The sequence below is a fragment of the Electrophorus electricus genome, chromosome 10 (genome assembly GCF_041902795.1).
Source record: "Electrophorus electricus isolate QZ-2024a chromosome 10, ASM4190279v1, whole genome shotgun sequence".
In the NCBI taxonomy this organism is placed as follows: Eukaryota; Metazoa; Chordata; class Actinopteri; order Gymnotiformes; family Gymnotidae; genus Electrophorus; species Electrophorus electricus.
Genome location: NC_137506.1, coordinates 33231231 through 33255108, shown reverse-complemented (window position 1 = coordinate 33255108; position 23878 = coordinate 33231231). Strand labels below are relative to the sequence as shown.

Sequence of the window (23878 nt, the reverse complement as noted above, 5' to 3'; positions counted from 1 at the left end):
TAGAATACAGCCTAGTCATTACAGTAGGTTGGAGTCCAATATAGAAATGATCGAGATTACTGTAGAAATACAGGGATCACTGCTGTTGCCTAGAAGTACAAAATGCATGAGGTCTATCTTAAACAATGATAAGTGCAATAAACAATAAGTTCTAAAGTTTGTTAGACAGCATCAGTGTAATAAATAATACTCTACATTAAGTGCTAATTCAGTTCTGTCAATAAAGGAGCAGGGTCATTTGTCATTTAAATATTCCATGAATAGATGGGTCTTCAGTCTGTGTTTGAAGCCTGCAAGGGACTCCGCTGTCCGGACAGCAAGCGGAAGTTAATTCCACCATCTGTGAGCCAGGACAGGAAATAGTCTCAACGCTTGTCTTCCATGAGACTTGAAGCATGGCATTTCAAGCCAAGCCATACTTGAGGTTCGAAGAACGCGAGGTTACGAATCGGGCTTTGACCATTAACTCAATGTATGAAGGGGCTGGCCCATTTTTGGCTTGGTAGGCAAGCATCAAGATTTTAAATCTGAGGTGTGCAGCTACTGGAAGCCAATGAAGGGAGCGCAGCAGCGGGGTAACACAGTTCAGCATTTAACACTATCATCCCCTCCCTGCTCACTACTAAGTTGGAGGATCTAGGACTGCATACATCCCTGTGCGACTGGATCTCCAACTTCCTAACAGACAGACCACAATCAGTACGGGTGGGCAACCGTGCCTCATCCACCCTCACCCTCAGCACTGGAGCTCCTCAGGGTTGTGTCCTAAGCCCCCTGCTCTACTCACTGTACACCTACGACTGCACAGCCACTTCCAGCTCCACCATCATTGTCAAGTTTGCTGACGACACCGTTGTCACGGGCCTGATCTCGGACAACGATGAGAGGGCCTACCTGGAGGAGATTAAACACCTGGAAAACTGGTGCCAGGAAAATAATCTCCTCCTAAACGTCAGTGAGACAAAGGAGCTGATCGTGGATTGCAGCAAGAAGCAGGAGCGGCACTACCAACCCGTGAGGATCAGTGGAACCACGGTGGAAAGAGTAGATAGTTTCAGGTACCTTGGTGTTCACATCTCGCAGGACCTGTCCTGGTTCCGCCATACCAACTCCCTGGCAAAGAAGGCTCGTCAGCGTCTTTACCACCTCAGACGCCTAAGAGACTTCAGACTGCCCTCCAAGGTACTGCGGAACTTCTACACCTGCACTATCGAGAGCATCCTCACGGGGAACATCACAGTGTGGTTTGGGAACAGCAACAAGCAGGACAGACAAACACTCCAAAGGGTAGTGCGTTCAGCAGAGCGCATCACTCATACGGAACTTCCTGACCTGTAGACCATCTACTACAAGCGGTGCCAGACCAAGGCCAGGAGGATTGTGAAGGACCCCACCCATCCCAACAATAGGCTCTTCTCTCTGTTGAGGTCAGGGAAGTGCTTTCGCTCCCTGAAGACCAAGACAGAGAGACGGAAGAGGAGCTTCTTCCCACAGGCCGTTCGGGCACTGAATCAGGGAAACTGATAAACTGTGGGGACTACCACCACCATGTAACATAACTGTAAATATGTTCAAATTCCCACCATGTAACATATAACTGTAAATGCCATGGCAAGCATATACAAAAAGAGAACTAGAGGACAGTGTGCACTCATTCTTCCAGCAAAGCCATCAGGAAAGAAACATTCCCTCACACTACACGCAGGAGTCGAAACGGCATGGGGACCCCCGCTGGATTTCAAGTGCAACGCCGTAACCTCCCGACCATCGCAGCTGTCGCACAGCTTGGGCACTTCGGGGTTAAGTCCTAGGTCTTCCTCAAGTTCAATTAAGAGTCCCCATCTGTCATTGATTCAGGGTTGTAAATGGCCTGAGATGTAAATTCAAAGATTTGGGAATCTCACAAATGGTCCACTCGCTATTTTAGCAAGCTAATGTCAATTCTAGTTGAACAGGTGCTCAAAAGCTTGTCAGAGTATTAGATTGATTCGCTACCTACAACACTAACGTGGTATCCAAGGTTTCCAAGGCGAAGATGTGGGACGGCTCAAGGTGGCTCAGCAATTTTGCATGCACACTGCTTTAAAAAAAAAATCAAAAAAATCACACCTAGCTGATGAAGGTGTCATGTAAAGCTTTCAAAGGAATGCTATTAGTACATTTGAGCAGAAATGTAAGTCAACAAATTTGAAACTTGCACATTGATAATAAATTAGTGCAGGACATCGCTTGACCTAAGTTGAATGTTGACAAGAGAGTGCAGCTCAGTACAGGAATTTGCAATAGAATAATCAAACATATTGCAAAGAGAGTCAAAGCCAAATCTGATAAAAATATTCCATATGACCTAACTCATAGTGTAGAGCAATCACGTGTTTAGCACACAGGGATAGCCAAAATGCTTTGAATATTTTGCATTTTTACAAGAATTGGAAAAGAAATACAAATGATAAGCCAGCACACCGACATTGTTAAAAGAGGAGAAAGAAGACTGGGTCAACATCACCAGAATGTGTTTAAAAACCTTTTTGTTCTAGGCGCACTGACATAAAATACTTCAAAACCTGTGGGACGTGTACATCTCAGTCTGTTTCTTTTGGCGGGCATGTAGCTGTCCTCGTTAGTATAGTGGATAGTATCTCCGCCTGTCACGCGGAAGACCGGGGTTCGATTCCCCGACGGGGAGAGTTCCTACTTCAGTGCACTGCAGAGGAACTTCTGACTTGGCACCCTTTTCAGGAAGGATAAAGTTGAATCCTATGCCCACGTTTGCTCTAGATTCATCTACATAGATGAATAAAGACACTCGCACATTGTAGATCAATCCTTTGATAAAGCACCCTAGAGAGAATTTGGTGCCCATTGGTGATGTTATCTCTAAGCAGGCGTGACAAAACCTGCATACAACCAAGGCTGAGACTTAAGAGGATGGAAAGATTTTTTCAATTTCATAAACTACATCAGATGCTTTACTGGTGTCGAATATTGTAAGACATTAAATGTGGTGACTTGACTATGACTTGAAGGGAAGTACTTGGTAACTGCATCTTGCCTTTGGATTGTACGTGTTCACTTTTGACTTGTGTCGGGACTTGAGTGTCAAGTCTTGAGATGTACTTGTTACATTTACATTTACATTTATGGCATTTAACAGGCGCTCTTATCCAGTGCGACTTACAAAGGTGCTGTGTTATTTACTCATAGAATACAGCCTAGTCATTACAGTAGGTTGGAGTCCAATATAGAAATGATCGAGATTACTGTAGAAATACAGGGATCACTGCTGTTGCCTAGAAGTACAAAATGCATGAGGTCTATCTTAAACAATGATAAGTGCAATAAACAATAAGTTCTAAAGTTTGTTAGACAGCATCAGTGTAATAAATAATACTCTACATTAAGTGCTAATTCAGTTCTGTCAATAAAGGAGCAGGGTCATTTGTCATTTAAATATTCCATGAATAGATGGGTCTTCAGTCTGTGTTTGAAGCCTGCAAGGGACTCCGCTGTCCGGACAGCAAGCGGAAGTTAATTCCACCATCTGTGAGCCAGGACAGGAAATAGTCTCAACGCTTGTCTTCCATGAGACTTGAAGCATGGCATTTCAAGCCAAGCCATACTTGAGGTTCGAAGAACGCGAGGTTACGAATCGGGCTTTGACCATTAACTCAATGTATGAAGGGGCTGGCCCATTTTTGGCTTGGTAGGCAAGCATCAAGATTTTAAATCTGAGGTGTGCAGCTACTGGAAGCCAATGAAGGGAGCGCAGCAGCGGGGTAACACAGTTCAGCATTTAACACTATCATCCCCTCCCTGCTCACTACTAAGTTGGAGGATCTAGGACTGCATACATCCCTGTGCGACTGGATCTCCAACTTCCTAACAGACAGACCACAATCAGTACGGGTGGGCAACCGTGCCTCATCCACCCTCACCCTCAGCACTGGAGCTCCTCAGGGTTGTGTCCTAAGCCCCCTGCTCTACTCACTGTACACCTACGACTGCACAGCCACTTCCAGCTCCACCATCATTGTCAAGTTTGCTGACGACACCGTTGTCACGGGCCTGATCTCGGACAACGATGAGAGGGCCTACCTGGAGGAGATTAAACACCTGGAAAACTGGTGCCAGGAAAATAATCTCCTCCTAAACGTCAGTGAGACAAAGGAGCTGATCGTGGATTGCAGCAAGAAGCAGGAGCGGCACTACCAACCCGTGAGGATCAGTGGAACCACGGTGGAAAGAGTAGATAGTTTCAGGTACCTTGGTGTTCACATCTCGCAGGACCTGTCCTGGTTCCGCCATACCAACTCCCTGGCAAAGAAGGCTCGTCAGCGTCTTTACCACCTCAGACGCCTAAGAGACTTCAGACTGCCCTCCAAGGTACTGCGGAACTTCTACACCTGCACTATCGAGAGCATCCTCACGGGGAACATCACAGTGTGGTTTGGGAACAGCAACAAGCAGGACAGACAAACACTCCAAAGGGTAGTGCGTTCAGCAGAGCGCATCACTCATACGGAACTTCCTGACCTGTAGACCATCTACTACAAGCGGTGCCAGACCAAGGCCAGGAGGATTGTGAAGGACCCCACCCATCCCAACAATAGGCTCTTCTCTCTGTTGAGGTCAGGGAAGTGCTTTCGCTCCCTGAAGACCAAGACAGAGAGACGGAAGAGGAGCTTCTTCCCACAGGCCGTTCGGGCACTGAATCAGGGAAACTGATAAACTGTGGGGACTACCACCACCATGTAACATAACTGTAAATATGTTCAAATTCCCACCATGTAACATATAACTGTAAATGCCATGGCAAGCATATACAAAAAGAGAACTAGAGGACAGTGTGCACTCATTCTTCCAGCAAAGCCATCAGGAAAGAAACATTCCCTCACACTACACGCAGGAGTCGAAACGGCATGGGGACCCCCGCTGGATTTCAAGTGCAACGCCGTAACCTCCCGACCATCGCAGCTGTCGCACAGCTTGGGCACTTCGGGGTTAAGTCCTAGGTCTTCCTCAAGTTCAATTAAGAGTCCCCATCTGTCATTGATTCAGGGTTGTAAATGGCCTGAGATGTAAATTCAAAGATTTGGGAATCTCACAAATGGTCCACTCGCTATTTTAGCAAGCTAATGTCAATTCTAGTTGAACAGGTGCTCAAAAGCTTGTCAGAGTATTAGATTGATTCGCTACCTACAACACTAACGTGGTATCCAAGGTTTCCAAGGCGAAGATGTGGGACGGCTCAAGGTGGCTCAGCAATTTTGCATGCACACTGCTTTAAAAAAAAAATCAAAAAAAATCACACCTAGCTGATGAAGGTGTCATGTAAAGCTTTCAAAGGAATGCTATTAGTACATTTGAGCAGAAATGTAAGTCAACAAATTTGAAACTTGCACATTGATAATAAATTAGTGCAGGACATCGCTTGACCTAAGTTGAATGTTGACAAGAGAGTGCAGCTCAGTACAGGAATTTGCAATAGAATAATCAAACATATTGCAAAGAGAGTCAAAGCCAAATCTGATAAAAATATTCCATATGACCTAACTCATAGTGTAGAGCAATCACGTGTTTAGCACACAGGGATAGCCAAAATGCTTTGAATATTTTGCATTTTTACAAGAATTGGAAAAGAAATACAAATGATAAGCCAGCACACCGACATTGTTAAAAGAGGAGAAAGAAGACTGGGTCAACATCACCAGAATGTGTTTAAAAACCTTTTTGTTCTAGGCGCACTGACATAAAATACTTCAAAACCTGTGGGACGTGTACATCTCAGTCTGTTTCTTTTGGCGGGCATGTAGCTGTCCTCGTTAGTATAGTGGATAGTATCTCCGCCTGTCACGCGGAAGACCGGGGTTCGATTCCCCGACGGGGAGAGTTCCTACTTCAGTGCACTGCAGAGGAACTTCTGACTTGGCACCCTTTTCAGGAAGGATAAAGTTGAATCCTATGCCCACGTTTGCTCTAGATTCATCTACATAGATGAATAAAGACGCTCGCACATTGTAGATCAATCCTTTGATAAAGCACCCTAGAGAGAATTTGGTGCCCATTGGTGATGTTATCTCTAAGCAGGCGTGACAAAACCTGCATACAACCAAGGCTGAGACTTAAGAGGATGGAAAGATTTTTTCAATTTCATAAACTACATCAGATGCTTTACTGGTGTCGAATATTGTAAGACATTAAATGTGGTGACTTGACTATGACTTGAAGGGAAGTACTTGGTAACTGCATCTTGCCTTTGGATTGTACGTGTTCACTTTTGACTTGTGTCGGGACTTGAGTGTCAAGTCTTGAGATGTACTTGTTACATTTACATTTACATTTATGGCATTTAACAGGCGCTCTTATCCAGTGCGACTTACAAAGGTGCTGTGTTATTTACTCATAGAATACAGCCTAGTCATTACAGTAGGTTGGAGTCCAATATAGAAATGATCGAGATTACTGTAGAAATACAGGGATCACTGCTGTTGCCTAGAAGTACAAAATGCATGAGGTCTATCTTAAACAATGATAAGTGCAATAAACAATAAGTTCTAAAGTTTGTTAGACAGCATCAGTGTAATAAATAATACTCTACATTAAGTGCTAATTCAGTTCTGTCAATAAAGGAGCAGGGTCATTTGTCATTTAAATATTCCATGAATAGATGGGTCTTCAGTCTGTGTTTGAAGCCTGCAAGGGACTCCGCTGTCCGGACAGCAAGCGGAAGTTAATTCCACCATCTGTGAGCCAGGACAGGAAATAGTCTCAACGCTTGTCTTCCATGAGACTTGAAGCATGGCATTTCAAGCCAAGCCATACTTGAGGTTCGAAGAACGCGAGGTTACGAATCGGGCTTTGACCATTAACTCAATGTATGAAGGGGCTGGCCCATTTTTGGCTTGGTAGGCAAGCATCAAGATTTTAAATCTGAGGTGTGCAGCTACTGGAAGCCAATGAAGGGAGCGCAGCAGCGGGGTAACACAGTTCAGCATTTAACACTATCATCCCCTCCCTGCTCACTACTAAGTTGGAGGATCTAGGACTGCATACATCCCTGTGCGACTGGATCTCCAACTTCCTAACAGACAGACCACAATCAGTACGGGTGGGCAACCGTGCCTCATCCACCCTCACCCTCAGCACTGGAGCTCCTCAGGGTTGTGTCCTAAGCCCCCTGCTCTACTCACTGTACACCTACGACTGCACAGCCACTTCCAGCTCCACCATCATTGTCAAGTTTGCTGACGACACCGTTGTCACGGGCCTGATCTCGGACAACGATGAGAGGGCCTACCTGGAGGAGATTAAACACCTGGAAAACTGGTGCCAGGAAAATAATCTCCTCCTAAACGTCAGTGAGACAAAGGAGCTGATCGTGGATTGCAGCAAGAAGCAGGAGCGGCACTACCAACCCGTGAGGATCAGTGGAACCACGGTGGAAAGAGTAGATAGTTTCAGGTACCTTGGTGTTCACATCTCGCAGGACCTGTCCTGGTCCCGCCATACCAACTCCCTGGCAAAGAAGGCTCGTCAGCGTCTTTACCACCTCAGACGCCTAAGAGACTTCAGACTGCCCTCCAAGGTACTGCGGAACTTCTACACCTGCACTATCGAGAGCATCCTCACGGGGAACATCACAGTGTGGTTTGGGAACAGCAACAAGCAGGACAGACAAACACTCCAAAGGGTAGTGCGTTCAGCAGAGCGCATCACTCATACGGAACTTCCTGACCTGTAGACCATCTACTACAAGCGGTGCCAGACCAAGGCCAGGAGGATTGTGAAGGACCCCACCCATCCCAATAATAGGCTCTTCTCTCTGTTGAGGTCAGGGAAGTGCTTTCGCTCCCTGAAGACCAAGACAGAGAGACGGAAGAGGAGCTTCTTCCCACAGGCCGTTCGGGCACTGAATCAGGGAAACTGATAAACTGTGGGGACTACCACCACCATGTAACATAACTGTAAATATGTTCAAATTCCCACCATGTAACATATAACTGTAAATGCCATGGCAAGCATATACAAAAAGAGAACTAGAGGACAGTGTGCACTCATTCTTCCAGCAAAGCCATCAGGAAAGAAACATTCCCTCACACTACACGCAGGAGTCGAAACGGCATGGGGACCCCCGCTGGATTTCAAGTGCAACGCCGTAACCTCCCGACCATCGCAGCTGTCGCACAGCTTGGGCACTTCGGGGTTAAGTCCTAGGTCTTCCTCAAGTTCAATTAAGAGTCCCCATCTGTCATTGATTCAGGGTTGTAAATGGCCTGAGATGTAAATTCAAAGATTTGGGAATCTCACAAATGGTCCACTCGCTATTTTAGCAAGCTAATGTCAATTCTAGTTGAACAGGTGCTCAAAAGCTTGTCAGAGTATTAGATTGATTCGCTACCTACAACACTAACGTGGTATCCAAGGTTTCCAAGGCGAAGATGTGGGACGGCTCAAGGTGGCTCAGCAATTTTGCATGCACACTGCTTTAAAAAAAAAATCAAAAAAAATCACACCTAGCTGATGAAGGTGTCATGTAAAGCTTTCAAAGGAATGCTATTAGTACATTTGAGCAGAAATGTAAGTCAACAAATTTGAAACTTGCACATTGATAATAAATTAGTGCAGGACATCGCTTGACCTAAGTTGAATGTTGACAAGAGAGTGCAGCTCAGTACAGGAATTTGCAATAGAATAATCAAACATATTGCAAAGAGAGTCAAAGCCAAATCTGATAAAAATATTCCATATGACCTAACTCATAGTGTAGAGCAATCACGTGTTTAGCACACAGGGATAGCCAAAATGCTTTGAATATTTTGCATTTTTACAAGAATTGGAAAAGAAATACAAATGATAAGCCAGCACACCGACATTGTTAAAAGAGGAGAAAGAAGACTGGGTCAACATCACCAGAATGTGTTTAAAAACCTTTTTGTTCTAGGCGCACTGACATAAAATACTTCAAAACCTGTGGGACGTGTACATCTCAGTCTGTTTCTTTTGGCGGGCATGTAGCTGTCCTCGTTAGTATAGTGGATAGTATCTCCGCCTGTCACGCGGAAGACCGGGGTTCGATTCCCCGACGGGGAGAGTTCCTACTTCAGTGCACTGCAGAGGAACTTCTGACTTGGCACCCTTTTCAGGAAGGATAAAGTTGAATCCTATGCCCACGTTTGCTCTAGATTCATCTACATAGATGAATAAAGACGCTCGCACATTGTAGATCAATCCTTTGATAAAGCACCCTAGAGAGAATTTGGTGCCCATTGGTGATGTTATCTCTAAGCAGGCGTGACAAAACCTGCATACAACCAAGGCTGAGACTTAAGAGGATGGAAAGATTTTTTCAATTTCATAAACTACATCAGATGCTTTACTGGTGTCGAATATTGTAAGACATTAAATGTGGTGACTTGACTATGACTTGAAGGGAAGTACTTGGTAACTGCATCTTGCCTTTGGATTGTACGTGTTCACTTTTGACTTGTGTCGGGACTTGAGTGTCAAGTCTTGAGATGTACTTGTTACATTTACATTTACATTTATGGCATTTAACAGGCGCTCTTATCCAGTGCGACTTACAAAGGTGCTGTGTTATTTACTCATAGAATACAGCCTAGTCATTACAGTAGGTTGGAGTCCAATATAGAAATGATCGAGATTACTGTAGAAATACAGGGATCACTGCTGTTGCCTAGAAGTACAAAATGCATGAGGTCTATCTTAAACAATGATAAGTGCAATAAACAATAAGTTCTAAAGTTTGTTAGACAGCATCAGTGTAATAAATAATACTCTACATTAAGTGCTAATTTAGTTCTGTCAATAAAGGAGCAGGGTCATTTGTCATTTAAATATTCCATGAATAGATGGGTCTTCAGTCTGTGTTTGAAGCCTGCAAGGGACTCCGCTGTCCGGACAGCAAGCGGAAGTTAATTCCACCATCTGTGAGCCAGGACAGGAAATAGTCTCAACGCTTGTCTTCCATGAGACTTGAAGCATGGCATTTCAAGCCAAGCCATACTTGAGGTTCGAAGAACGCGAGGTTACGAATCGGGCTTTGACCATTAACTCAATGTATGAAGGGGCTGGCCCATTTTTGGCTTGGTAGGCAAGCATCAAGATTTTAAATCTGAGGTGTGCAGCTACTGGAAGCCAATGAAGGGAGCGCAGCAGCGGGGTAACACAGTTCAGCATTTAACACTATCATCCCCTCCCTGCTCACTACTAAGTTGGAGGATCTAGGACTGCATACATCCCTGTGCGACTGGATCTCCAACTTCCTAACAGACAGACCACAATCAGTACGGGTGGGCAACCGTGCCTCATCCACCCTCACCCTCAGCACTGGAGCTCCTCAGGGTTGTGTCCTAAGCCCCCTGCTCTACTCACTGTACACCTACGACTGCACAGCCACTTCCAGCTCCACCATCATTGTCAAGTTTGCTGACGACACCGTTGTCACGGGCCTGATCTCGGACAACGATGAGAGGGCCTACCTGGAGGAGATTAAACACCTGGAAAACTGGTGCCAGGAAAATAATCTCCTCCTAAACGTCAGTGAGACAAAGGAGCTGATCGTGGATTGCAGCAAGAAGCAGGAGCGGCACTACCAACCCGTGAGGATCAGTGGAACCACGGTGGAAAGAGTAGATAGTTTCAGGTACCTTGGTGTTCACATCTCGCAGGACCTGTCCTGGTCCCGCCATACCAACTCCCTGGCAAAGAAGGCTCGTCAGCGTCTTTACCACCTCAGACGCCTAAGAGACTTCAGACTGCCCTCCAAGGTACTGCGGAACTTCTACACCTGCACTATCGAGAGCATCCTCACGGGGAACATCACAGTGTGGTTTGGGAACAGCAACAAGCAGGACAGACAAACACTCCAAAGGGTAGTGCGTTCAGCAGAGCGCATCACTCATACGGAACTTCCTGACCTGCAGACCATCTACTACAAGCGGTGCCAGACCAAGGCCAGGAGGATTGTGAAGGACCCCACCCATCCCAACAATAGGCTCTTCTCTCTGTTGAGGTCAGGGAAGTGCTTTCGCTCCCTGAAGACCAAGACAGAGAGACGGAAGAGGAGCTTCTTCCCACAGGCCGTTCGGGCACTGAATCAGGGAAACTGATAAACTGTGGGGACTACCACCACCATGTAACATAACTGTAAATATGTTCAAATTCCCACCATGTAACATATAACTGTAAATGCCATGGCAAGCATATACAAAAAGAGAACTAGAGGACAGTGTGCACTCATTCTTCCAGCAAAGCCATCAGGAAAGAAACATTCCCTCACACTACACGCAGGAGTCGAAACGGCATGGGGACCCCCGCTGGATTTCAAGTGCAACGCCGTAACCTCCCGACCATCGCAGCTGTCGCACAGCTTGGGCACTTCGGGGTTAAGTCCTAGGTCTTCCTCAAGTTCAATTAAGAGTCCCCATCTGTCATTGATTCAGGGTTGTAAATGGCCTGAGATGTAAATTCAAAGATTTGGGAATCTCACAAATGGTCCACTCGCTATTTTAGCAAGCTAATGTCAATTCTAGTTGAACAGGTGCTCAAAAGCTTGTCAGAGTATTAGATTGATTCGCTACCTACAACACTAACGTGGTATCCAAGGTTTCCAAGGCGAAGATGTGGGACGGCTCAAGGTGGCTCAGCAATTTTGCATGCACACTGCTTTAAAAAAAAAATCAAAAAAATCACACCTAGCTGATGAAGGTGTCATGTAAAGCTTTCAAAGGAATGCTATTAGTACATTTGAGCAGAAATGTAAGTCAACAAATTTGAAACTTGCACATTGATAATAAATTAGTGCAGGACATCGCTTGACCTAAGTTGAATGTTGACAAGAGAGTGCAGCTCAGTACAGGAATTTGCAATAGAATAATCAAACATATTGCAAAGAGAGTCAAAGCCAAATCTGATAAAAATATTCCATATGACCTAACTCATAGTGTAGAGCAATCACGTGTTTAGCACACAGGGATAGCCAAAATGCTTTGAATATTTTGCATTTTTACAAGAATTGGAAAAGAAATACAAATGATAAGCCAGCACACCGACATTGTTAAAAGAGGAGAAAGAAGACTGGGTCAACATCACCAGAATGTGTTTAAAAACCTTTTTGTTCTAGGCGCACTGACATAAAATACTTCAAAACCTGTGGGACGTGTACATCTCAGTCTGTTTCTTTTGGCGTGCATGTAGCTGTCCTCGTTAGTATAGTGGATAGTATCTCCGCCTGTCACGCGGAAGACCGGGGTTCGATTCCCCGACGGGGAGAGTTCCTACTTCAGTGCACTGCAGAGGAACTTCTGACTTGGCACCCTTTTCAGGAAGGATAAAGTTGAATCCTATGCCCACGTTTGCTCTAGATTCATCTACATAGATGAATAAAGACACTCGCACATTGTAGATCAATCCTTTGATAAAGCACCCTAGAGAGAATTTGGTGCCCATTGGTGATGTTATCTCTAAGCAGGCGTGACAAAACCTGCATACAACCAAGGCTGAGACTTAAGAGGATGGAAAGATTTTTTCAATTTCATAAACTACATCAGATGCTTTACTGGTGTCGAATATTGTAAGACATTAAATGTGGTGACTTGACTATGACTTGAAGGGAAGTACTTGGTAACTGCATCTTGCCTTTGGATTGTACGTGTTCACTTTTGACTTGTGTCGGGACTTGAGTGTCAAGTCTTGAGATGTACTTGTTACATTTACATTTACATTTATGGCATTTAACAGGCGCTCTTATCCAGTGCGACTTACAAAGGTGCTGTGTTATTTACTCATAGAATACAGCCTAGTCATTACAGTAGGTTGGAGTCCAATATAGAAATGATCGAGATTACTGTAGAAATACAGGGATCACTGCTGTTGCCTAGAAGTACAAAATGCATGAGGTCTATCTTAAACAATGATAAGTGCAATAAACAATAAGTTCTAAAGTTTGTTAGACAGCATCAGTGTAATAAATAATACTCTACATTAAGTGCTAATTTAGTTCTGTCAATAAAGGAGCAGGGTCATTTGTCATTTAAATATTCCATGAATAGATGGGTCTTCAGTCTGTGTTTGAAGCCTGCAAGGGACTCCGCTGTCCGGACAGCAAGCGGAAGTTAATTCCACCATCTGTGAGCCAGGACAGGAAATAGTCTCAACGCTTGTCTTCCATGAGACTTGAAGCATGGCATTTCAAGCCAAGCCATACTTGAGGTTCGAAGAACGCGAGGTTACGAATCGGGCTTTGACCATTAACTCAATGTATGAAGGGGCTGGCCCATTTTTGGCTTGGTAGGCAAGCATCAAGATTTTAAATCTGAGGTGTGCAGCTACTGGAAGCCAATGAAGGGAGCGCAGCAGCGGGGTAACACAGTTCAGCATTTAACACTATCATCCCCTCCCTGCTCACTACTAAGTTGGAGGATCTAGGACTGCATACATCCCTGTGCGACTGGATCTCCAACTTCCTAACAGACAGACCACAATCAGTACGGGTGGGCAACCGTGCCTCATCCACCCTCACCCTCAGCACTGGAGCTCCTCAGGGTTGTGTCCTAAGCCCCCTGCTCTACTCACTGTACACCTACGACTGCACAGCCACTTCCAGCTCCACCATCATTGTCAAGTTTGCTGACGACACCGTTGTCACGGGCCTGATCTCGGACAACGATGAGAGGGCCTACCTGGAGGAGATTAAACACCTGGAAAACTGGTGCCAGGAAAATAATCTCCTCCTAAACGTCAGTGAGACAAAGGAGCTGATCGTGGATTGCAGCAAGAAGCAGGAGCGGCACTACCAACCCGTGAGGATCAGTGGAACCACGGTGGAAAGAGTAGATAGTTTCAGGTACCTTGGTGTTCACATCTCGCAGGACCTGTCCTGGTCCCGCCATACCAACTCCCTGGCAAAGAAGGCTCGTCAGCGTCTTTACCACCTCAGACGCCTAAGAGACTTCAGACTGCCCTCCAAGGTACTGCGGAACTTCTACACCTGCACTATCGAGAGCATCCTCACGGGGAACATCACAGTGTGGTTTGGGAACAGCAACAAGCAGGACAGACAAACACTCCAAAGGGTAGTGCGTTCAGCAGAGCGCATCACTCATACGGAACTTCCTGACCTGCAGACCATCTACTACAAGCGGTGCCAGACCAAGGCCAGGAGGATTGTGAAGGACCCCACCCATCCCAACAATAGGCTCTTCTCTCTGTTGAGGTCAGGGAAGTGCTTTCGCTCCCTGAAGACCAAGACAGAGAGACGGAAGAGGAGCTTCTTCCCACAGGCCGTTCGGGCACTGAATCAGGGAAACTGATAAACTGTGGGGACTACCACCACCATGTAACATAACTGTAAATATGTTCAAATTCCCACCATGTAACATATAACTGTAAATGCCATGGCAAGCATATACAAAAAGAGAACTAGAGGACAGTGTGCACTCATTCTTCCAGCAAAGCCATCAGGAAAGAAACATTCCCTCACACTACACGCAGGAGTCGAAACGGCATGGGGACCCCCGCTGGATTTCAAGTGCAACGCCGTAACCTCCCGACCATCGCAGCTGTCGCACAGCTTGGGCACTTCGGGGTTAAGTCCTAGGTCTTCCTCAAGTTCAATTAAGAGTCCCCATCTGTCATTGATTCAGGGTTGTAAATGGCCTGAGATGTAAATTCAAAGATTTGGGAATCTCACAAATGGTCCACTCGCTATTTTAGCAAGCTAATGTCAATTCTAGTTGAACAGGTGCTCAAAAGCTTGTCAGAGTATTAGATTGATTCGCTACCTACAACACTAACGTGGTATCCAAGGTTTCCAAGGCGAAGATGTGGGACGGCTCAAGGTGGCTCAGCAATTTTGCATGCACACTGCTTTAAAAAAAAAATCAAAAAAATCACACCTAGCTGATGAAGGTGTCATGTAAAGCTTTCAAAGGAATGCTATTAGTACATTTGAGCAGAAATGTAAGTCAACAAATTTGAAACTTGCACATTGATAATAAATTAGTGCAGGACATCGCTTGACCTAAGTTGAATGTTGACAAGAGAGTGCAGCTCAGTACAGGAATTTGCAATAGAATAATCAAACATATTGCAAAGAGAGTCAAAGCCAAATCTGATAAAAATATTCCATATGACCTAACTCATAGTGTAGAGCAATCACGTGTTTAGCACACAGGGATAGCCAAAATGCTTTGAATATTTTGCATTTTTACAAGAATTGGAAAAGAAATACAAATGATAAGCCAGCACACCGACATTGTTAAAAGAGGAGAAAGAAGACTGGGTCAACATCACCAGAATGTGTTTAAAAACCTTTTTGTTCTAGGCGCACTGACATAAAATACTTCAAAACCTGTGGGACGTGTACATCTCAGTCTGTTTCTTTTGGCGGGCATGTAGCTGTCCTCGTTAGTATAGTGGATAGTATCTCCGCCTGTCACGCGGAAGACCGGGGTTCGATTCCCCGACGGGGAGAGTTCCTACTTCAGTGCACTGCAGAGGAACTTCTGACTTGGCACCCTTTTCAGGAAGGATAAAGTTGAATCCTATGCCCACGTTTGCTCTAGATTCATCTACATAGATGAATAAAGACACTCGCACATTGTAGATCAATCCTTTGATAAAGCACCCTAGAGAGAATTTGGTGCCCATTGGTGATGTTATCTCTAAGCAGGCGTGACAAAACCTGCATACAACCAAGGCTGAGACTTAAGAGGATGGAAAGATTTTTTCAATTTCATAAACTACATCAGATGCTTTACTGGTGTCGAATATTGTAAGACATTAAATGTGGTGACTTGACTATGACTTGAAGGGAAGTACTTGGTAACTGCATCTTGCCTTTGGATTGTACGTGTTCACTTTTGACTTGTGTCGGGACTTGAGTGTCAAGTCTTGAGATGTACTTGTTACATTTACATTTACATTTATGGCATTTAACAGGCGCTCTTATCCAGTGCGACTTACAAAGGTGCTGTGTTATTTACTCATAGAATACAGCCTAGTCATTACAGTAGGTTGGAGTCCAATATAGAAATGATCGAGATTACTGTAGAAATACAGGGATCACTGCTGTTGCCTAGAAGTACAAAATGCATGAGGTCTATCTTAAACAATGATAAGTGCAATAAACAATAAGTTCTAAAGTTTGTTAGACAGCATCAGTGTAATAAATAATACTCTACATTAAGTGCTAATTCAGTTCTGTCAATAAAGGAGCAGGGTCATTTGTCATTTAAATATTCCATGAATAGATGGGTCTTCAGTCTGTGTTTGAAGCCTGCAAGGGACTCCGCTGTCCGGACAGCAAGCGGAAGTTAATTCCACCATCTGTGAGCCAGGACAGGAAATAGTCTCAACGCTTGTCTTCCATGAGACTTGAAGCATGGCATTTCAAGCCAAGCCATACTTGAGGTTCGAAGAACGCGAGGTTACGAATCGGGCTTTGACCATTAACTCAATGTATGAAGGGGCTGGCCCATTTTTGGCTTGGTAGGCAAGCATCAAGATTTTAAATCTGAGGTGTGCAGCTACTGGAAGCCAATGAAGGGAGCGCAGCAGCGGGGTAACACAGTTCAGCATTTAACACTATCATCCCCTCCCTGCTCACTACTAAGTTGGAGGATCTAGGACTGCATACATCCCTGTGCGACTGGATCTCCAACTTCCTAACAGACAGACCACAATCAGTACGGGTGGGCAACCGTGCCTCATCCACCCTCACCCTCAGCACTGGAGCTCCTCAGGGTTGTGTCCTAAGCCCCCTGCTCTACTCACTGTACACCTACGACTGCACAGCCACTTCCAGCTCCACCATCATTGTCAAGTTTGCTGACGACACCGTTGTCACGGGCCTGATCTCGGACAACGATGAGAGGGCCTACCTGGAGGAGATTAAACACCTGGAAAACTGGTGCCAGGAAAATAATCTCCTCCTAAACGTCAGTGAGACAAAGGAGCTGATCGTGGATTGCAGCAAGAAGCAGGAGCGGCACTACCAACCCGTGAGGATCAGTGGAACCACGGTGGAAAGAGTAGATAGTTTCAGGTACCTTGGTGTTCACATCTCGCAGGACCTGTCCTGGTCCCGCCATACCAACTCCCTGGCAAAGAAGGCTCGTCAGCGTCTTTACCACCTCAGACGCCTAAGAGACTTCAGACTGCCCTCCAAGGTACTGCGGAACTTCTACACCTGCACTATCGAGAGCATCCTCACGGGGAACATCACAGTGTGGTTTGGGAACAGCAACAAGCAGGACAGACAAACACTCCAAAGGGTAGTGCGTTCAGCAGAGCGCATCACTCATACGGAACTTCCTGACCTGCAGACCATCTACTACAAGCGGTGCCAGACCAAGGCCAGGAGGATTGTGAAGGACCCCACCCATCCCAACAATAGGCTCTTCTCTCTGTTGAGGTCAGGGAAGTGCTTTCGCTCCCTGAAGACCAAGACAGAGAGACGGAAGAGGAGCTTCTTCCCACAGGCCGTTCGGGCACTGAATCAGGGAAACTGATAAACTGTGGGGACTACCACCACCATGTAACATAACTGTAAATATGTTCAAATTCCCACCATGTAACATATAACTGTAAATGCCATGGCAAGCATATACAAAAAGAGAACTAGAGGACAGTGTGCACTCATTCTTCCAGCAAAGCCATCAGGAAAGAAACATTCCCTCACACTACACGCAGGAGTCGAAACGGCATGGGGACCCCCGCTGGATTTCAAGTGCAACGCCGTAACCTCCCGACCATCGCAGCTGTCGCACAGCTTGGGCACTTCGGGGTTAAGTCCTAGGTCTTCCTCAAGTTCAATTAAGAGTCCCCATCTGTCATTGATTCAGGGTTGTAAATGGCCTGAGATGTAAATTCAAAGATTTGGGAATCTCACAAATGGTCCACTCGCTATTTTAGCAAGCTAATGTCAATTCTAGTTGAACAGGTGCTCAAAAGCTTGTCAGAGTATTAGATTGATTCGCTACCTACAACACTAACGTGGTATCCAAGGTTTCCAAGGCGAAGATGTGGGACGGCTCAAGGTGGCTCAGCAATTTTGCATGCACACTGCTTTAAAAAAAAAATCAAAAAAATCACACCTAGCTGATGAAGGTGTCATGTAAAGCTTTCAAAGGAATGCTATTAGTACATTTGAGCAGAAATGTAAGTCAACAAATTTGAAACTTGCACATTGATAATAAATTAGTGCAGGACATCGCTTGACCTAAGTTGAATGTTGACAAGAGAGTGCAGCTCAGTACAGGAATTTGCAATAGAATAATCAAACATATTGCAAAGAGAGTCAAAGCCAAATCTGATAAAAATATTCCATATGACCTAACTCATAGTGTAGAGCAATCACGTGTTTAGCACACAGGGATAGCCAAAATGCTTTGAATATTTTGCATTTTTACAAGAATTGGAAAAGAAATACAAATGATAAGCCAGCACACCGACATTGTTAAAAGAGGAGAAAGAAGACTGGGTCAACATCACCAGAATGTGTTTAAAAACCTTTTTGTTCTAGGCGCACTGACATAAAATACTTCAAAACCTGTGGGACGTGTACATCTCAGTCTGTTTCTTTTGGCGGGCATGTAGCTGTCCTCGTTAGTATAGTGGATAGTATCTCCGCCTGTCACGCGGAAGACCGGGGTTCGATTCCCCGACGGGGAGAGTTCCTACTTCAGTGCACTGCAGAGGAACTTCTGACTTGGCACCCTTTTCAGGAAGGATAAAGTTGAATCCTATGCCCACGTTTGCTCTAGATTCATCTACATAGATGAATAAAGACACTCGCACATTGTAGATCAATCCTTTGATAAAGCACCCTAGAGAGAATTTGGTGCCCATTGGTGATGTTATCTCTAAGCAGGCGTGACAAAACCTGCATACAACCAAGGCTGAGACTTAAGAGGATGGAAAGATTTTTTCAATTTCATAAACTACATCAGATGCTTTACTGGTGTCGAATATTGTAAGACATTAAATGTGGTGACTTGACTATGACTTGAAGGGAAGTACTTGGTAACTGCATCTTGCCTTTGGATTGTACGTGTTCACTTTTGACTTGTGTCGGGACTTGAGTGTCAAGTCTTGAGATGTACTTGTTACATTTACATTTACATTTATGGCATTTAACAGGCGCTCTTATCCAGTGCGACTTACAAAGGTGCTGTGTTATTTACTCATAGAATACAGCCTAGTCATTACAGTAGGTTGGAGTCCAATATAGAAATGATCGAGATTACTGTAGAAATACAGGGATCACTGCTGTTGCCTAGAAGTACAAAATGCATGAGGTCTATCTTAAACAATGATAAGTGCAATAAACAATAAGTTCTAAAGTTTGTTAGACAGCATCAGTGTAATAAATAATACTCTACATTAAGTGCTAATTCAGTTCTGTCAATAAAGGAGCAGGGTCATTTGTCATTTAAATATTCCATGAATAGATGGGTCTTCAGTCTGTGTTTGAAGCCTGCAAGGGACTCCGCTGTCCGGACAGCAAGCGGAAGTTAATTCCACCATCTGTGAGCCAGGACAGGAAATAGTCTCAACGCTTGTCTTCCATGAGACTTGAAGCATGGCATTTCAAGCCAAGCCATACTTGAGGTTCGAAGAACGCGAGGTTACGAATCGGGCTTTGACCATTAACTCAATGTATGAAGGGGCTGGCCCATTTTTGGCTTGGTAGGCAAGCATCAAGATTTTAAATCTGAGGTGTGCAGCTACTGGAAGCCAATGAAGGGAGCGCAGCAGCGGGGTAACACAGTTCAGCATTTAACACTATCATCCCCTCCCTGCTCACTACTAAGTTGGAGGATCTAGGACTGCATACATCCCTGTGCGACTGGATCTCCAACTTCCTAACAGACAGACCACAATCAGTACGGGTGGGCAACCGTGCCTCATCCACCCTCACCCTCAGCACTGGAGCTCCTCAGGGTTGTGTCCTAAGCCCCCTGCTCTACTCACTGTACACCTACGACTGCACAGCCACTTCCAGCTCCACCATCATTGTCAAGTTTGCTGACGACACCGTTGTCACGGGCCTGATCTCGGACAACGATGAGAGGGCCTACCTGGAGGAGATTAAACACCTGGAAAACTGGTGCCAGGAAAATAATCTCCTCCTAAACGTCAGTGAGACAAAGGAGCTGATCGTGGATTGCAGCAAGAAGCAGGAGCGGCACTACCAACCCGTGAGGATCAGTGGAACCACGGTGGAAAGAGTAGATAGTTTCAGGTACCTTGGTGTTCACATCTCGCAGGACCTGTCCTGGTCCCGCCATACCAACTCCCTGGCAAAGAAGGCTCGTCAGCGTCTTTACCACCTCAGACGCCTAAGAGACTTCAGACTGCCCTCCAAGGTACTGCGGAACTTCTACACCTGCACTATCGAGAGCATCCTCACGGGGAACATCACAGTGTGGTTTGGGAACAGCAACAAGCAGGACAGACAAACACTCCAAAGGGTAGTGCGTTCAGCAGAGCGCATCACTCATACGGAACTTCCTGACCTGCAGACCATCTACTACAAGCGGTGCCAGACCAAGGCCAGGAGGATTGTGAAGGACCCCACCCATCCCAACAATAGGCTCTTCTCTCTGTTGAGGTCAGGGAAGTGCTTTCGCTCCCTGAAGACCAAGACAGAGAGACGGAAGAGGAGCTTCTTCCCACAGGCCGTTCGGGCACTGAATCAGGGAAACTGATAAACTGTGGGGACTACCACCACCATGTAACATAACTGTAAATATGTTCAAATTCCCACCATGTAACATATAACTGTAAATGCCATGGCAAGCATATACAAAAAGAGAACTAGAGGACAGTGTGCACTCATTCTTCCAGCAAAGCCATCAGGAAAGAAACATTCCCTCACACTACACGCAGGAGTCGAAACGGCATGGGGACCCCCGCTGGATTTCAAGTGCAACGCCGTAACCTCCCGACCATCGCAGCTGTCGCACAGCTTGGGCACTTCGGGGTTAAGTCCTAGGTCTTCCTCAAGTTCAATTAAGAGTCCCCATCTGTCATTGATTCAGGGTTGTAAATGGCCTGAGATGTAAATTCAAAGATTTGGGAATCTCACAAATGGTCCACTCGCTATTTTAGCAAGCTAATGTCAATTCTAGTTGAACAGGTGCTCAAAAGCTTGTCAGAGTATTAGATTGATTCGCTACCTACAACACTAACGTGGTATCCAAGGTTTCCAAGGCGAAGATGTGGGACGGCTCAAGGTGGCTCAGCAATTTTGCATGCACACTGCTTTAAAAAAAAAATCAAAAAAAATCACACCTAGCTGATGAAGGTGTCATGTAAAGCTTTCAAAGGAATGCTATTAGTACATTTGAGCAGAAATGTAAGTCAACAAATTTGAAACTTGCACATTGATAATAAATTAGTGCAGGACATCGCTTGACCTAAGTTGAATGTTGACAAGAGAGTGCAGCTCAGTACAGGAATTTGCAATAGAATAATCAAACATATTGCAAAGAGAGTCAAAGCCAAATCTGATAAAAATATTCCATATGACCTAACTCATAGTGTAGAGCAATCACGTGTTTAGCACACAGGGATAGCCAAAATGCTTTGAATATTTTGCATTTTTACAAGAATTGGAAAAGAAATACAAATGATAAGCCAGCACACCGACATTGTTAAAAGAGGAGAAAGAAGACTGGGTCAACATCACCAGAATGTGTTTAAAAACCTTTTTGTTCTAGGCGCACTGACATAAAATACTTCAAAACCTGTGGGACGTGTACATCTCAGTCTGTTTCTTTTGGCGGGCATGTAGCTGTCCTCGTTAGTATAGTGGATAGTATCTCCGCCTGTCACGCGGAAGACCGGGGTTCGATTCCCCGACGGGGAGAGTTCCTACTTCAGTGCACTGCAGAGGAACTTCTGACTTGGCACCCTTTTCAGGAAGGATAAAGTTGAATCCTATGCCCACGTTTGCTCTAGATTCATCTACATAGATGAATAAAGACGCTCGCACATTGTAGATCAATCCTTTGATAAAGCACCCTAGAGAGAATTTGGTGCCCATTGGTGATGTTATCTCTAAGCAGGCGTGACAAAACCTGCATACAACCAAGGCTGAGACTTAAGAGGATGGAAAGATTTTTTCAATTTCATAAACTACATCAGATGCTTTACTGGTGTCGAATATTGTAAGACATTAAATGTGGTGACTTGACTATGACTTGAAGGGAAGTACTTGGTAACTGCATCTTGCCTTTGGATTGTACGTGTTCACTTTTGACTTGTGTCGGGACTTGAGTGTCAAGTCTTGAGATGTACTTGTTACATTTACATTTACATTTATGGCATTTAACAGGCGCTCTTATCCAGTGCGACTTACAAAGGTGCTGTGTTATTTACTCATAGAATACAGCCTAGTCATTACAGTAGGTTGGAGTCCAATATAGAAATGATCGAGATTACTGTAGAAATACAGGGATCACTGCTGTTGCCTAGAAGTACAAAATGCATGAGGTCTATCTTAAACAATGATAAGTGCAATAAACAATAAGTTCTAAAGTTTGTTAGACAGCATCAGTGTAATAAATAATACTCTACATTAAGTGCTAATTCAGTTCTGTCAATAAAGGAGCAGGGTCATTTGTCATTTAAATATTCCATGAATAGATGGGTCTTCAGTCTGTGTTTGAAGCCTGCAAGGGACTCCGCTGTCCGGACAGCAAGCGGAAGTTAATTCCACCATCTGTGAGCCAGGACAGGAAATAGTCTCAACGCTTGTCTTCCATGAGACTTGAAGCATGGCATTTCAAGCCAAGCCATACTTGAGGTTCGAAGAACGCGAGGTTACGAATCGGGCTTTGACCATTAACTCAATGTATGAAGGGGCTGGCCCATTTTTGGCTTGGTAGGCAAGCATCAAGATTTTAAATCTGAGGTGTGCAGCTACTGGAAGCCAATGAAGGGAGCGCAGCAGCGGGGTAACACAGTTCAGCATTTAACACTATCATCCCCTCCCTGCTCACTACTAAGTTGGAGGATCTAGGACTGCATACATCCCTGTGCGACTGGATCTCCAACTTCCTAACAGACAGACCACAATCAGTACGGGTGGGCAACCGTGCCTCATCCACCCTCACCCTCAGCACTGGAGCTCCTCAGGGTTGTGTCCTAAGCCCCCTGCTCTACTCACTGTACACCTACGACTGCACAGCCACTTCCAGCTCCACCATCATTGTCAAGTTTGCTGACGACACCGTTGTCACGGGCCTGATCTCGGACAACGATGAGAGGGCCTACCTGGAGGAGATTAAACACCTGGAAAACTGGTGCCAGGAAAATAATCTCCTCCTAAACGTCAGTGAGACAAAGGAGCTGATCGTGGATTGCAGCAAGAAGCAGGAGCGGCACTACCAACCCGTGAGGATCAGTGGAACCACGGTGGAAAGAGTAGATAGTTTCAGGTACCTTGGTGTTCACATCTCGCAGGACCTGTCCTGGTCCCGCCATACCAACTCCCTGGCAAAGAAGGCTCGTCAGCGTCTTTACCACCTCAGACGCCTAAGAGACTTCAGACTGCCCTCCAAGGTACTGCGGAACTTCTACACCTGCACTATCGAGAGCATCCTCACGGGGAACATCACAGTGTGGTTTGGGAACAGCAACAAGCAGGACAGACAAACACTCCAAAGGGTAGTGCGTTCAGCAGAGCGCATCACTCATACGGAACTTCCTGACCTGCAGACCATCTACTACAAGCGGTGCCAGACCAAGGCCAGGAGGATTGTGAAGGACCCCACCCATCCCAACAATAGGCTCTTCTCTCTGTTGAGGTCAGGGAAGTGCTTTCGCTCCCTGAAGACCAAGACAGAGA

The 23878-nt window shown here is 45.3% G+C and overlaps 7 non-coding genes across 7 annotated transcripts; all 7 read left to right on the top strand.

The window, feature by feature from the left end:
- Positions 1-2614: 2614 nt before the first annotated feature.
- Positions 2615-2686, top strand: trnad-guc (transfer RNA aspartic acid (anticodon GUC)). The gene has a single exon. It is a non-coding gene; the product is annotated as a tRNA-Asp (tRNA).
- A 3130-nt stretch (positions 2687-5816) lies between these two features.
- Positions 5817-5888, top strand: trnad-guc (transfer RNA aspartic acid (anticodon GUC)). The gene has a single exon. It is a non-coding gene; the product is annotated as a tRNA-Asp (tRNA).
- A 3130-nt stretch (positions 5889-9018) lies between these two features.
- On the top strand, positions 9019-9090 carry trnad-guc (transfer RNA aspartic acid (anticodon GUC)). The gene has a single exon. It is a non-coding gene; the product is annotated as a tRNA-Asp (tRNA).
- A 3129-nt stretch (positions 9091-12219) lies between these two features.
- Positions 12220-12291, top strand: trnad-guc (transfer RNA aspartic acid (anticodon GUC)). Its single transcript has one exon. It is a non-coding gene; the product is annotated as a tRNA-Asp (tRNA).
- A 3129-nt stretch (positions 12292-15420) lies between these two features.
- On the top strand, positions 15421-15492 carry trnad-guc (transfer RNA aspartic acid (anticodon GUC)). The gene has a single exon. It is a non-coding gene; the product is annotated as a tRNA-Asp (tRNA).
- A 3129-nt stretch (positions 15493-18621) lies between these two features.
- Positions 18622-18693, top strand: trnad-guc (transfer RNA aspartic acid (anticodon GUC)). The gene has a single exon. It is a non-coding gene; the product is annotated as a tRNA-Asp (tRNA).
- A 3130-nt stretch (positions 18694-21823) lies between these two features.
- On the top strand, positions 21824-21895 carry trnad-guc (transfer RNA aspartic acid (anticodon GUC)). The gene has a single exon. It is a non-coding gene; the product is annotated as a tRNA-Asp (tRNA).
- The last annotated feature ends 1983 nt before the right edge of the window (positions 21896-23878 follow it).